At 48.0% G+C, this 13,685-nt stretch overlaps 1 protein-coding gene across 5 annotated transcripts in view; it reads right to left on the bottom strand.

The window, feature by feature from the left end:
- SIPA1L2 (signal induced proliferation associated 1 like 2) overlaps window positions 1–13,685 on the bottom strand; it is a 214,622-nt gene that overhangs the window by 90,062 nt on the left and 110,875 nt on the right. The gene's annotated exons all lie outside the window — the stretch shown is intronic.

Raw genomic sequence — 13,685 nt, 5'->3', positions numbered from 1 at the left:
AAGTCAACAAAACGCTTTCTTGTGGTGAAACAGAGAGTCCAGATTCAGGGCATTGAATTGCTAATTTTTTTTTTTTTTTTTTAGATTTTATTTATTTATTTGAGAGAGAGACAGTGAGAGAGAGCATGAGCGAGGAGAAGGGCAGAGGGAGAAGCAGACTCCCCATGGAGCTGGGAGCCTGATGCGGGACTCGATCCCGGGATTCCGGGATCATGACCTGAGTCGAAGGCAGTCGTCCAACTAACTGAGTCACCCAGGCATCCCTAATTTATTGTTTTTAAGATTTTATTTATTTATTTGACAGAGAGATCACAAGTAGGCAGAGAGGCAGGCAGAGAGAGGGGGAAGCAGGCTCCCCGCTGAGCAGAGAGCCTGACTCGGGTCTTGATCCCAGGACCCTGAGATCATGACCTGAGCCGAAGGCAGAGGCTTAACCCACTGAGCCACCCAGGTGCCCCTCGAATTGCTAATCTGAACACGTGACGTGCTCAAACAAGTGTGTGCTCTCCCCGCATCAGCACGTGCTGCACGCACAGCGGACCGGGGGCAGCTGGGGCTGGTCACAGGGGAACACATGGGAATTTTCCATGCTGAGGGAGCTACCCCGCATCTTGACGGTGCTAGTGGTTACACACCGTGTTCATCTGTCAGAACTCTTAGAACTTGACACTTTAAAAAGGGGGAATCTCACTATAGGTGAAGTGTACCTTCATTTTTAAAAAAAAATTGAGGAAGAAAAGGTCAACGAGAGAAAGACCCAGTGGGCCTGGCAAGTAGATGGGTCTCTGGCAAGACAGGAGCCATGAGCACTGCCCCCAGCCCCGTGGACCATCCCTCCACCCCCGCTGCCCCTCGGTGAGGAGAACAGCTGCCCCCCATTTCCTTATCCGACCTCCACCCCACACTCTGACTCTGGTTTGGCAGGCCTGTCTGCCATGCAGGGCACTGTCGACTTCCGGGAGTGTCTTTTCCCAGTGAGCCACCTCAGGGTTCTCCTTTGGCATCTGCTTTGGGGCTGCCCCTCTGGCCTCCCCTCATAACCTGGATGTGTCCCAAGGCTCCGCCATCAGCCCATGGCTGTCTATTCAGACTCTTGTCTTCCAATCTATCTGAACGTTTGTCTGTCTGTCCTTCCATCCACCCACCCATCTTCTCCTGGAAGTTCCTCAGTGACATCACCCCAAAATCTCTGCACACTCCTCTCCCCAAACTCCCCTAACTCACACATTGGCCCCCACCTGGCATGTCCCTTGCTCTTCTGAGCTTGACGTTCTAACACATCCTTCTAGGCTCCACACAGACATTGCTTCCACTGACACTATCTGCCTCACCTCCAGATGAGGTGGAATCCTTTAACTTTTATATCCTCAGGGCCTGATTTGATAGGATCTAATAAATTATAAGGGCTTAACAAATTGTACTTGAATTAAGGAACTCAAGTAGGCTCCCCGGGTACTGCACAAAAGGAATGGTTTTCCTGAACCTCAACCAAGAGCATCAAAATAAAAACAAGGAGGCAGCTCCTTGCATGCTCGCGAGTGGAAAAGGCAGTGTGCAATGTCCTGGGACCAGAAATGTAGCAGGTGCTGCCTCCATGAAAGGGGTGATATGGTTTCTTGAAATATTTATAAAACTGAGCACCGAAACACCTATTAGAACAGTCCTAGTGCTGCTGTAACAAACTGCCACAAGTTTGGGGATTCGAAACACTCATTTACGGTCTCACAGCTCTGGAGGTCAGAAGTCCACAGTCTGTGCCAATGGGCCACAATCAAAATGGCATCTGGACTGCATTTCCTCAGGAAGCCCTAGAGAGCAATCCGTTCCCTTGCCTCTTCCAGCTTCTAGGGCTGTATTTCTTGACTTCCCTGGATCTTGGGTTCCCTTCTCCTCTCTTCAGACCCACACCTGCTTCAGTGCCCGTAAGGCATTCCCTGTCAGGACCCTCCCTGTCTACGTCCCACACAGACACTTGGGATGGCACTCAGGTTGCACCCGGAGAACCCAGCATGGTCTGCTCGTCCCAAGATCCTCCACTTTATCACATCTGGAAGGCTGTATTTGCCTGATAAGGTAATATACACAGCTTCCAGCGATTGGAGCCTGGATATCTCTGGGGGCCTACACTCAGCCCACCACACACACTGCGTGCATCTGAATTCATTCATTCAAATGTCCAGCAGGGGCTAGATCTCAGCCATGTGCCATACACTGATACATAAGAGGGATACCACGTCGAGCCGGACACGGTGCCTGCCTCACAAAATTTTAGTCCTGTGGGGCTAATGCTATTGGAAACAGATGAGAGTTGTGCATTCCAAGTTCTGTGGTAGGACGAAGCACGAAGTACCAAAGAAACCCCACTAATATCCACTTGAGAACCAACAATCTGGAATCCACGGACGCAGTCAAAGCACAAGGCACAGAGCCCGTCTACCCTACTTTAACATATCCATAGGACATAGTTCTTCAAAGCCGTTCTCCTCGCTCTGCTCCACCTTTCCTCACTCTTAATTCTGTTCCCACAAAACAACTCCTCGAATTCTTTTACATACAGAGTACTCTAACCCACAATCACAATGTGTCCCCTCTACTTACTAAGGGCTGTCCTTGGTTTTGGTGATGTTTTGTAGTTCTCTGTCATTCATTCATGGCTTTCTTTGAATTTAGTCCAAGGTCCCTGATATTTTAGGATAATGGAAATAGTATTTTTCAAAAATATCCTATTTCTGTTTGTATGTTTCTAGCATACGGATAATTCGGATCGGAGATTGGATTATTTTCCATTTGGTTTGACCAGGTTTTGTGTGTGTGTGTGTTTCCCCGCCTACATATTCTGAAGCTCTGATTTTGGTGCTCAGAACTGACCCTTTTATCATTATGAAATGTCTCTGTTCATCTATAGGGACCGATCTTGCTTTACCATCCATTTCGTATTACACTAATCAGGTGGCGACTGTCGTGTCAGGGAGCCCCAGCTATCAGGAGAGAGGTCTCTGGCTCTTGAACCTGTCCACGGCTCCGGGGAAGGGTTTCCCATTCTCCTGCCTGGACGCATTTAGCCCAGAGACGGGCGTGGGGTGGACTTCTCACTGGCTTGACTTTCACTTAATCCCTACTCTCCAGTGAAGTGCCTTAGTCCTGCCCTTAGCCGTGCAGACGTTCAATTTCTCCAGAATGAATCTTCAGTTTCCCCCCTGGGTAGGGCTGAGTAGTAAATGGACTACAAGGGAGAGAACAGAAAACCCAGCTTTTTAAACATATTGAACTGGTCTCCTGCACTCGCCCCCACTACCAGCTCTTTTCCTGAGGTACCTGGTTCTGCAGGGTGTGGAATGGCTTCCTGATGGTCTGTCCCTGCCAACACACACACACGTGCGTGCACGCACACACACCCAGGGCTGGAGGGGTGCCATTTTCCCATCTGCAAAACTGGTTTGGCTCTTCCGTCGGCTTTGGCGTATCTTGTCTACTGCTGTTTCTATTTCTTTTTTTCCTTTGTGGCTTTATTCCCTTTGTTATTCCTTCACTATCATTTTTAGTGGTGTTTTGGAAGAGGGAGCGATAACATGTGTCTCCAATTTGTCACGCTGAAGTAGGAGTCCCAAACTCATGTACTCTTAAATACCTACAATTCTAATAAGCCTGGTTGCTGGTCTCTGAATCTGGGCTGTGCTAACTTAGCAGCTGTTGAACCTTGGGTGAATTACATAACCCTTCTTAAGCTCAGGGCCAGTTCCCTGTCCCCCCGACCCACATATGTGCATCACACTTATCATCCTTAACCTCAGAGAGGCCTTATAACTGAACACATGAATATTATCAACAAAGACATACACCACAGACAAAAAAGGACTGCACATAAAACAAACAGCACCATGGTGTGTTTTGACTTGGAGCCCGACAGTCCTACAAAGTTCCAGGGTCAGCGTGAAGATGATTCACACTTCGAATCTCAAAATGCCGATCTCTACTCACCTGGAGGGGCTATATCCCATTCAAGGTAGTCATTTAAAGAATGCGGTGGCACAGATTTTACTGAATGATTTCTATCATGAACTATCCTATTTTTTGTTTTGTTTTTGCTTTTTGCTTTTGAATTGGAGAATCCAAAATTTGCATATTCCCTTTTTCATGAAGATGGCAGGCACATTAGCCAAAGGACCTTTTATCTCTTTTCTGCCTCCCCAAACTCGTTTTCCATTTTTCCCTCCCCATTTTACTCAGACAAACTCTCTGAATGCAAGCCGAGAGAGGACGTCCCTGCCACTTACAATCACCATGTGCATTGGATATGCCAGCTCCAGGCCCCCAAGCTGTTCTTATCTAAGGGGTCTTTTCATGCTTCCCGTTAGCCGGGGAATAGAGCCGGCGACCTGGACGTGTCTTGAAAGAAATCACAGTCTTCTGCTTCACAGCACAGCTTCCATGTACCAGGAAGAACAGGGTAGACCTCAGAGTCTCCCGGAGGAAGCCAAGTCAACCCTCTCAAGTGACACCCTGTGCCCCGCCCCTCTGGGATCGCTCAGCGCCCTCATCTGCCCCACGGGAGCCTTCCCAGCTGTGTGCAGAGGACAAGGAATGAGTCCCCCTCACCCACAGGAGCCTGTCCTTATCCCAAGCACATGATTTCCATAAAATTGCTTTAAGAGTGCGTCGAATAAAATCCTTCCTTGGAAGCTGGGGAAAGACTGGAAAAGCTGAATGAAAATCCATCTATTATGCAAATATAACAGGGCAAGATCAAAAAAATTTGGTTAACAAGACTGCAGTGTAGGAAACAAGATTCAGGGCATTTATCTCTTGTAGGGTGCTTTGGCTAGTCAGTAAAGGGAAAAGAAGTCTAACTCAGGAGAGCTAAAAAAAAGGGGGGAGTGGCAGGGGCCCCCTGTGACCCCGGCCCAAAGACTGCTTCCAGGTACTGCAGTGTCTTGGAAGGGGCACTGATCAGCTGGGTCACTAATGCATTGACCAGGTGAGGATCCCAACTCTGTGGGGCCTCCTAAGGTCAGGTACATAAAAGCAGCACCCACAACTCAGTCTTACAATTTCATGGGGATTAGGCCTGCATGGCCCGCGGCACCATTAACAAGTCCTCCAAAGCCACAAGAGGCCGTGCATCTGGGCCCTGCCGCCCTTCATTCCGTTACCCGTGCACAGCAAAAGCTTCCTTGCTCTTTTCCCACAAAATGGAGTTTAACATTTCTTCGTTTTTTCAACAGCAAGCTGATCCCTTAACTGCTGGCTCACAGCCTACCTGGGTTACATCCATGGCTAGAGGGGCCTGCTGTCTATATGCCCACCTATGATGTATCTTCTCTTACCTTTCCCTGCAAACAACTGTGTGTCTGCATCTTAGATTAGCTCCCCTGTTCCGAGCTCTCCGAGACTTCCAGAGAAAAAGTCAACAAGGGGCGATGGATGGAGGGAGGGAGGGAGGGAAGTGTGAACAGAACAATGGGGTCTGCTTGCTCAGATAATAGTATGAAGACTGATTAGATAACTTCAAGAAATCTCAAACTCCCTGCTCATGTATCAGGGATTAAATGACTGAATTTACCATGATGCAGAAAAGAATGCATTTTGCTACATGAAGGCTCCTTTGATCAAAATGTAACCAAAGTATTAGGTAAGCTTGAAAACCCGAGGCATTATAGTGAAAATAACAAGATTTAATACACCTGACATAAATGAACTCATTTTCTCCTCTCTACTTTCGAGGAGGTATCCCCATCTTCCAAATAATATTCCTGAAGCTGAGGGGCTAGATGACTTGCTTGAGGTCACAGTCAGGGGTGACAAGGGAGGAAACACATGCTAGGTAGACTATTTCTCGGACTCACTCGTGCAAAGGGTGAGAGTCATGGAAAGTCTGAATACCGGAAATCAATTATGCGTGTGGGGTGAAATGAACACAGTTTACAGATGAGCCAACAAATCTGTCCTGAACATAAGTAGAATCTCGTTTTAGGAAAACCTTGAAGAAAAAGGGAAACACTGGAGAAAAAAGGCAGCTGTCAAAGGCTTCCTTTGATTTTGAGTGTTATTTGCTACAGGAGAGGGAAGGAGGAGAACACAGGAGAAGCAAGAAACAATTCACTGCATAAAAGGTGGGAAAGGGGCAGGTAGCTCACTTTTTTCATTTTATTTAAGTGGAGCAAAGAGTGAAAGAAATCTTGGAACAAATACAAGGTAGGTAGATTTTACTAAGTTTCCAGGTGCTCTGAGACCTTATGTTGCAAAGCCTTTGAACTTGCAATTTTCTGGACCGAAAGCAAGATGCAAGGAATTTCCCCCAGCTAGGCACAGAACTGTAACAGTATCAATCCCTCTACTCCTAGGGAAATGAGCAGAAAGTAAGTTCTTCTTCCTGGATAACTGAAAAAGACTCTGAGGCCAATGTGACCACAGGAGGAAAGGGCACGAGGTCCTCTCCAAGTTCCTAAAACTCAGCAAAGGGCGGGAGCCGTGACCTCCCTGCTGCTGCAGAGTTTCCCACTGCCGCCGGCCACATGGAAAGTATACCACGATAATCCACAGGGCTGAGTGTCCCGTGCAGCTGGGCAGCTCCTCCCCTCCCTGAGCTGGCTGGACCTCAATGGGAGCTCTGTTCGCAGAGGCCATGCTAGCCGGGCAGAGAGGTGAAGAGCGGAGTCGATTATGTCCGCTCCAGGAGGACTGTGGGTCCCAGAATAGCCCTGTTGTTAGGCGGTCCGCAGTTCACCCATATGAATTTAACAGTGTCCAGCTCCCTATTAATTTTCTTCAGTGACTGTATACAACCAGAAGTGGGAGGGAAAAGAAGCCACCAGGCATGAAATTCAGAGCAAATGCAGCCATGCATTACACAGCAATGGGGTCCATTTGATATGTAAAGGTACACGCCTGCCCACAACAGTCGCATTTGTGAAATTTAAGTGAATGGGTTTGGAATGGGGGGTCAGACTTCACCAGACGCCATGCCCCCCCCCCCCACCCCTGCCACATGGTTCTCTCTAGTTTTCCCCTTTTTATCTTTTAACCATTAAAATAAAGTACTGCCCCTTTAAAGTCTGTACCCATGGTGTGGACAATGGTTTCTTTCTAGAGGGAAAAGACTACACATCTATTTAAGAAGCACGTGGGGGAGGAGGAAGCATGCTTTGTGACACGTTCTGGTTCGAATCCCTTCCAAGGAGATGTTTTTATTATGAGCCCACTTTAGAGATGATTAACTGAGGCACAAAGGAGTTGAGGGACTTGCTAAAACTGAGATGGGACGTGACCCCAGAGGCTGGCTTCACACAATCAGGGCTCTTCTCCTTAGTTTGCGCGGTCCTGCCCCTTCTTCCCTCCCAGGCCTCCAACCATAATTAGAACGCAGGGGCACTTTCCCCCTCTGGCAAAAAGGTAAACCTCCAATCCCCAAACAGTAATTTGGTATCGAGACAGGTGGGAAGATTACTACACACATTCTAGAACAATCCTTACTCTCTACTTGTTCATTTAGCTGGTGTATGTACAAATATCATCCATTTGTTAAAATACTAATGACAAAAATGACCACTGGAGAAAGAGGTGAGCTTACATATAGCTGGCCAAAGGTAGTTAATAAAAATGTGAACGTGAAGATTTTTAGGGAAAAGAGTCTCTAGAAAGAAGTCTCGGAAGTGCTGCAGATCCGATAGAGGAGTTCATTCCCAGGTGGTACCCATGGGCACAGACAAAGCAAGGGGCCTTCAAAGCTTAAGGCTGGCATCTTGGGGAAGAAATGGACCCTGCACTGTGGGGAGGATATGGCTTTTGCTGGAGTCCCAGTCCACCTGGAAGCAGCTAAAAACTCTTCTCTGGAAAGTTCCAATCTTTCCCAAAAGAATTCTAATCTGCACATACCCCACTAGTCTCGTAAAGCTAGGATGGGAAGGAGAAATCAAAGTTCTCTCTGGCATATTCCTTTTATAAGAAACACAGAAGAAAGGAAATCACAGGCGAATGATGGAACCAGAAACCCTGAAAGCACCAGACAGAAGAGAGACTAATCGGTCAAACCAAGATAAGCTTTTCATCTATGCTACAAAACCTGCCTGTCAAACCAATTCAGCTCCTTTACAGAGGATTTCTAAAAGATACTTATTTCTTTGCTTGGATTCGTGATAGAAAATCCCAAGGGGGGAAAAATGAGTTGAGCATAAAGCTTTCTTCAGGGTTAGTTCAGCTGAGTTTGGGGACCCAGAGAACCCAGTGCATCCCAAACAGCCCCCTGGAACTCAGCATGCAGATTTCAGGGGAAACTCAAGGGGTAAGTCTGTGCATTTCAATAAAGACCAAAAAAAAGTGTAAATTCTAAAGCCTAACAATTCCCCTGCTCTTCTAGGTAAACTTGAGAAAATTATTCCTGACCTTCCCCAGATGTGTGTAGAGAGGGCTGTGGGAAACTGACATTTTGTCAATTTCACTTTCCTGGAAACACACAGTGGCCTCTGTTGCTCACAGGAATCCTACAGACTTTAAGAAAGTAGGTTTGTTACTTTTAAGAACTGCCTAGGGGCGCCTGGGTGGCTCAGTGGGTTAAGCCGCTGCCTTCGGCTCAGGTCATGATCAGAGGGTCCTGGGATGGAGTCCCGCATTGGGCTCTCTGCTCAGCAGGGAGCCTGCTTCCCTCTCTCTCTCTGCCTGCCTCTCCGACTACTTGTGATTTTTCTCTGTCAAATAAATAAATAAAATCTTTAAAAAAAAAAAAAAAGAAAGAACTGCCTGGAAGCTCTTTTTGTTGTAATATCAAGGATGCTCTTGTTAAATCTATCATCAGAATTATGACTTATATTTTTTAAAAAATTTGAAACAAAGTCTTTTTAAGCTGGTTTTGATTTGCAGAAAAGCTGCAAAGACAGTGGAGTTCCCTCAGGCTCCTGGCTCACTTTCTTTGTTGTTAAGGTCTTACATTTCTTCGGTACGTTCATTCCGTTAGGAGCCAATACTGACACTGATATGATCAAGTCCATCCTTTATTCAGGTTTCTGCTTTATCAATGTCCTTTCTCTTCCGGAAGCCATCCAGGACACCCCAGTACAGTTCCTTGTCATGGCTCTTACAGGCTCTTGTAGACTGTGAGTTTCTCAGACTTTCCTCGTTCTGGATGACCTTGAGAGTTTTGAGGAGCAGTGGGCAGGGATCTGTGAAATGTAGTTCCCTCACCAGACTGAGGGTATGGGTTTGGAGAAAGACCCCAGAAATGCCATTCCCAGCATGTCAGGGATAGAAATGAGCCACAGGACCTATCCATCCTGATGCTGACCTTGATGACCCAGCTGGGGCGGTGCTTTCCAGACTTCTCCCCTGCAACCTTCTGTTCTCCATGCCCTAGCCCTTGGAAGGGAGTCTCTACACATAATCCACATTCCAGTGGAGAAGGACAACTGTCATCATCTTTCAAAACTTTATGAAATTAAAACATCTTTTATAATCATTTACTTTTTTAAGTAAAGATTTGTTGGTTAAAATGAGCATCACAGTATTTGACAGGAGTTGTTTTGTGGGTACACTACATCCAAGAGAGTAAGAAAGACGCGTCCCTTTATCACTGCGCTTCTATCAAGCTGATGGGTTTTTCTCTGAAATAGAGCGAATACAGTTATTACTGCTTCTGCCCAGATCACGATTGGCAGATACCTGGCATCTCCCCATGCACCCAAGGCATATAATGATAATTGATAATGGCTCGTAAAATGCTGACACAGCTCTACACATAATAACACAGAAGAATGATCCTCCAACCAAGTCCCACAGACACAGCAGTAGAAGGACTCATTTACATGCATTTATTTGCATCAGAAAAAGCCTACAAGGATAAAGAGGAAACTGTTCAGGGGGATTATCTCTCAGGGACTGGGGTGATTTTATTTCTTTTGCTTCTTTACTTCCTTTTCCTATAATGATCATATAATACTTCGACACCGTGTAATAATTCTAGACTGAAAGAATGTCTAGATTATGTGTGTTGCCAATCTTTGGATTTTCCCCAAATGTTCCTGTAACCACATAAAACAATGTTCCAGTGGTTCCAAGATTTAGCCATGCTCCACTCCAACGTCATCCAAGAGACCCACCTTATCCTCTTCCCTACTCTGACCTTTCTTTACCCTAAAAGGGTACAGTCTGCCATCTCGAGCTATTCTTGTCTACGGCTGTTCTGGTCCATGCGACCAGAAGGCAGGCAGAGGACAGTTTCAGAAGTCCCGAGTAACGGCAGGTGCACAATTTCCTAAATAGAGGAAGCCCTGATGGGCATGCAGGGAACCAGGGGTGTCCTTGCTGCCCTGCAGCTTCACTCTGGCCCTCCTGGGGACAAGTCATGGCTGGCCAGAGCCGGGAGTCCAGAAGGAGGCGAAGTCGGCCACTGTGCCATGAAGGGAGCTCAAGGGTCTCCCACAGACTCTCAGAACCAGAATCTCTTCTTTGTGTTTCACAAATGGGAAACTCACAGAAGAGTTTGGAAACGGCAACTTCACTGGGATTTCCACGAGAGAGACAGGTGCAGGGCAGGCAGCATCCCATGTTCTTCACGAGCATCGCCGGCAACAACAACCTTCTCCGGCATTCCCCATGCTTGCTCCCATCCCCCGCCGCTCTCCCTTCAAAAGCTGCTCTCATGGAAGGCTACAGATGGATTTGTGTGCACAAGTGACGAAGCTACAGGGTTGACTGCCGCTCGCCACTCCCCTGCACACATCTGTCTGCTCACCACTGCCCTGCACACATCTATCAGCTCACCACCCCCCTGGCACACATCCCTCTGTGGAGTTCTCCCCAACCACTCAGCACCCTGTGTCACGGGAGCGCACCTCGGGGAAATCCACAGCCATCCCTCGCAAACCACCCAGTGCGTAGTCAGCCGCATCAGACAGGCTCCAAGCGCTCAAGCCCTCCCAGCGATGGGGAGCCACTTACTTCTTTTGAAAATGAAATTTCACACAGGATGGTGGAGCATGGAGAAAAAGAAAAGTCATTCTGGGCAATATCAAAAGATCCCTGAACCGCCTGCTTCCAGAGAGAAAAAAAAAAAAAAAAATGAGTGAAGGGAAGAGAGAAAAAGGGAAAAGAACAAAGCTCCCCACAAACACACCCGATCTGGGTCAGGCGGCCCAAGGGCTTCTGTTTTTAGGTTGTGCCATGATGTTCCTGTAACTGGGGGTGTGTTTGCAGATAAGGGTCGGGAGGCTGATGGCCGGGTACGAGCCGGCTGCCTGTCTCTGTTCCCATACCATGGCAGAGGTGGTGGCGGCAGCGGGGGTGGGGAGGGGGTACTGACTGCTGGGGATCTGGCTGCTGCCCCTGCCTCCAGCCCTTCATGGCTCTGCAGAGGGACAAGCTGTGGTGGCAGTGGCGGATGCTGCCAGTTTCATTCTGAGACACACAGGTCTACCGGGGAAGAGCTAAAAATAGGAGGAAGAAGGCAGAGTTCATGGCTGCAGGGTGAATGCAGAGGGACAGGCTCAGGTCCTCTCCTCTCCGTGGACCCACCAGCAGCCGTGGCAGCACAGCCTGGCACTACAGAGCCCTGAGGCCAAAGTGAGCTCAGGGATCACCACCTCAAGCCCTCATTCCTCAGGCTTGGCAGAGGATCCTAGAATTCACCTGCTTGGCGCCTTCACAGATCCACGGCACAGCCCAGAACCAGGGGCACCTGGGGGGCTCCGTGGGTTAAGCGTCTGCCTTCGGCTCAGGTCATGATCTCAGGGTCTGGGGACCAAGCCCCACGTAGGGCTCCTTGCTCAGCGGGGAACCTGCTTCTCCCTCTGCCTGATGCTCCCCCTGCTTCTGCTCTCTCTCTCCTTCTCTCTCCCCACCTCCATCAAATACATAAATAAAAAATGTTTTCCAAAAAAACCAAAAACAACAAAGCCCAGAACCAGAGTGAGCCCAACCCAGGGTGCTCCCAACCCTTATGTCTGCATCCACACACAACTCCCCCGCAAGGTGTTTGCCCTCGACTTCTTCTCTAGGGTTTATTTTGAATTTCACATTCAAAGTTAACGAGTTTGCGGATGGAACTGCCCATGCCCTGGAAAATCCTTAGCAGCAAATTAGGCAGAGTGGAAGAAATACACCACTCACAGGCACTCTTTACAACTACCAGGAAGTGACAGTTGACAGTTCCAGAAAAAAACCTACAGAAGTCAGTCAAGAGAACTAACAGAATCCAGCACCCAAAACCATCTCTAGCAACAAACCCTGAGAACGTTAGTGGCGGTGACCTTGGCTGCAGGAGCATCTGTGTACGCGTGCTTCACGCACACCAGAGGAGGGTCGAGATGTGGGAAGCGTCAGCGTGAACACACACGCACGCATTCACACACACATATGTAACTTTCATGTCCTGGTATTTTACAGAGCAATCCACAAACTACTGGCAAAACTCAGCCAGCCAAATGACTAAATGCCAGAGGATTTCAGGGCATAGTAATTCCAAGACACTATTTTATTGTTGGTGTGGACAGCCACAGCAGTTAAAGGAATCTTAATCGGGAAGCCTGTTTCCAAACATAACTGACCTCCACCGAGACACAATCTCGGAACAGTATTGTGCAACGTGAACACAATCACGAGGGCTGCTCGTGGTTTCCCAGCACAGACTCACAGGGACATCCAAGTTTCTCTGAGCTCCACGGGGAGGCGGGGGGGGGGGCGCCGCATTGAGAGGAGAGCACAGGGACACACCGGGGGGACCAAGACCCACCAGCAGAATTGTTTCAGTCCCCTCATGCTGTTGGTATGGAAAGGGAAACATAACTCAAATATATGACCGGTTGTGATGAGAGTGCTGATTTAGCTAAACTGCGCATCCAGCATTATAAATGTTCTACCCATTTCTATGGTTTCATAATATTAGGATTATGGGTGATGGGTTAAATCTGAATTCATGCAGAAAATGAGGAAAAAACTTGCAGAATAACAACGACAACTGCAATCTCTCTGGCAAGCAAATTCTTTTGAGCCTGACGTCCATAGAGAGAAGTTTTACTGGGGCTCCAGAGACAGAAGTGGATGGAGTAATCTCCTGAGGTCTGAGTTATACCCAAGCCATCACCCAAAAGAACCATGGAGTCAAAGTGACATGCAAACATTCTGAAGACAGAAACCAATACTGCATTAAATTCAAGTACGGCTCACAGCGATCCACACCCATGGCAGAAAGGTTTATTCAGGACGCCTGGGGGGCTTGGTCAGTTAAGCATCTGCCTTTGGCTCAGGTCATGATCCCAGGTCCTGGGATGGAGCCCATGTCAGGCTCTCTGCTTGGTGGAGAGCCTGCTTCTCCCTCTCCCCTGCATCTCCCCCAGCTTGTGCTCTCTCTGGCAAATGAAGAAATAAAATCTTAAAAAAAAAAAAAAGAAAAAAAGAACCGTTTATTCACCAGACTGGCTGGGCCCACCTCTACCTCCTAAGGTGCTCTGAGAGGTGACACCTGGGAATGCGAGGAGGGTGGCCAGTGACACGGAAAACAGAAAAAAGACAGCCTTGGAAAGTATGCAGTCCTACAAGGAAGGGGCTAAGCTACAAGCTGCACCTGGTAAGAAGGCAACAGGCTGCTCTGAGTGTCTTTACGAAGTCTGTGTGGCTGACAGGCGTGTGGGACCCACTTCTCTGCAGGAGTCCCCAAGAGAGCAGATTCGTGTCCCTGGAATGACTAGGGACACTCTTTAAAA

The sequence above is a fragment of the Mustela nigripes genome, chromosome 4 (assembly GCF_022355385.1).
Source record: "Mustela nigripes isolate SB6536 chromosome 4, MUSNIG.SB6536, whole genome shotgun sequence".
NCBI lineage: Eukaryota > Metazoa > Chordata > Mammalia > Carnivora > Mustelidae > Mustela > Mustela nigripes.
Note: the sequence above shows the minus strand (reverse complement) of the source record. Positions and strands in the feature narration are given on the sequence as shown.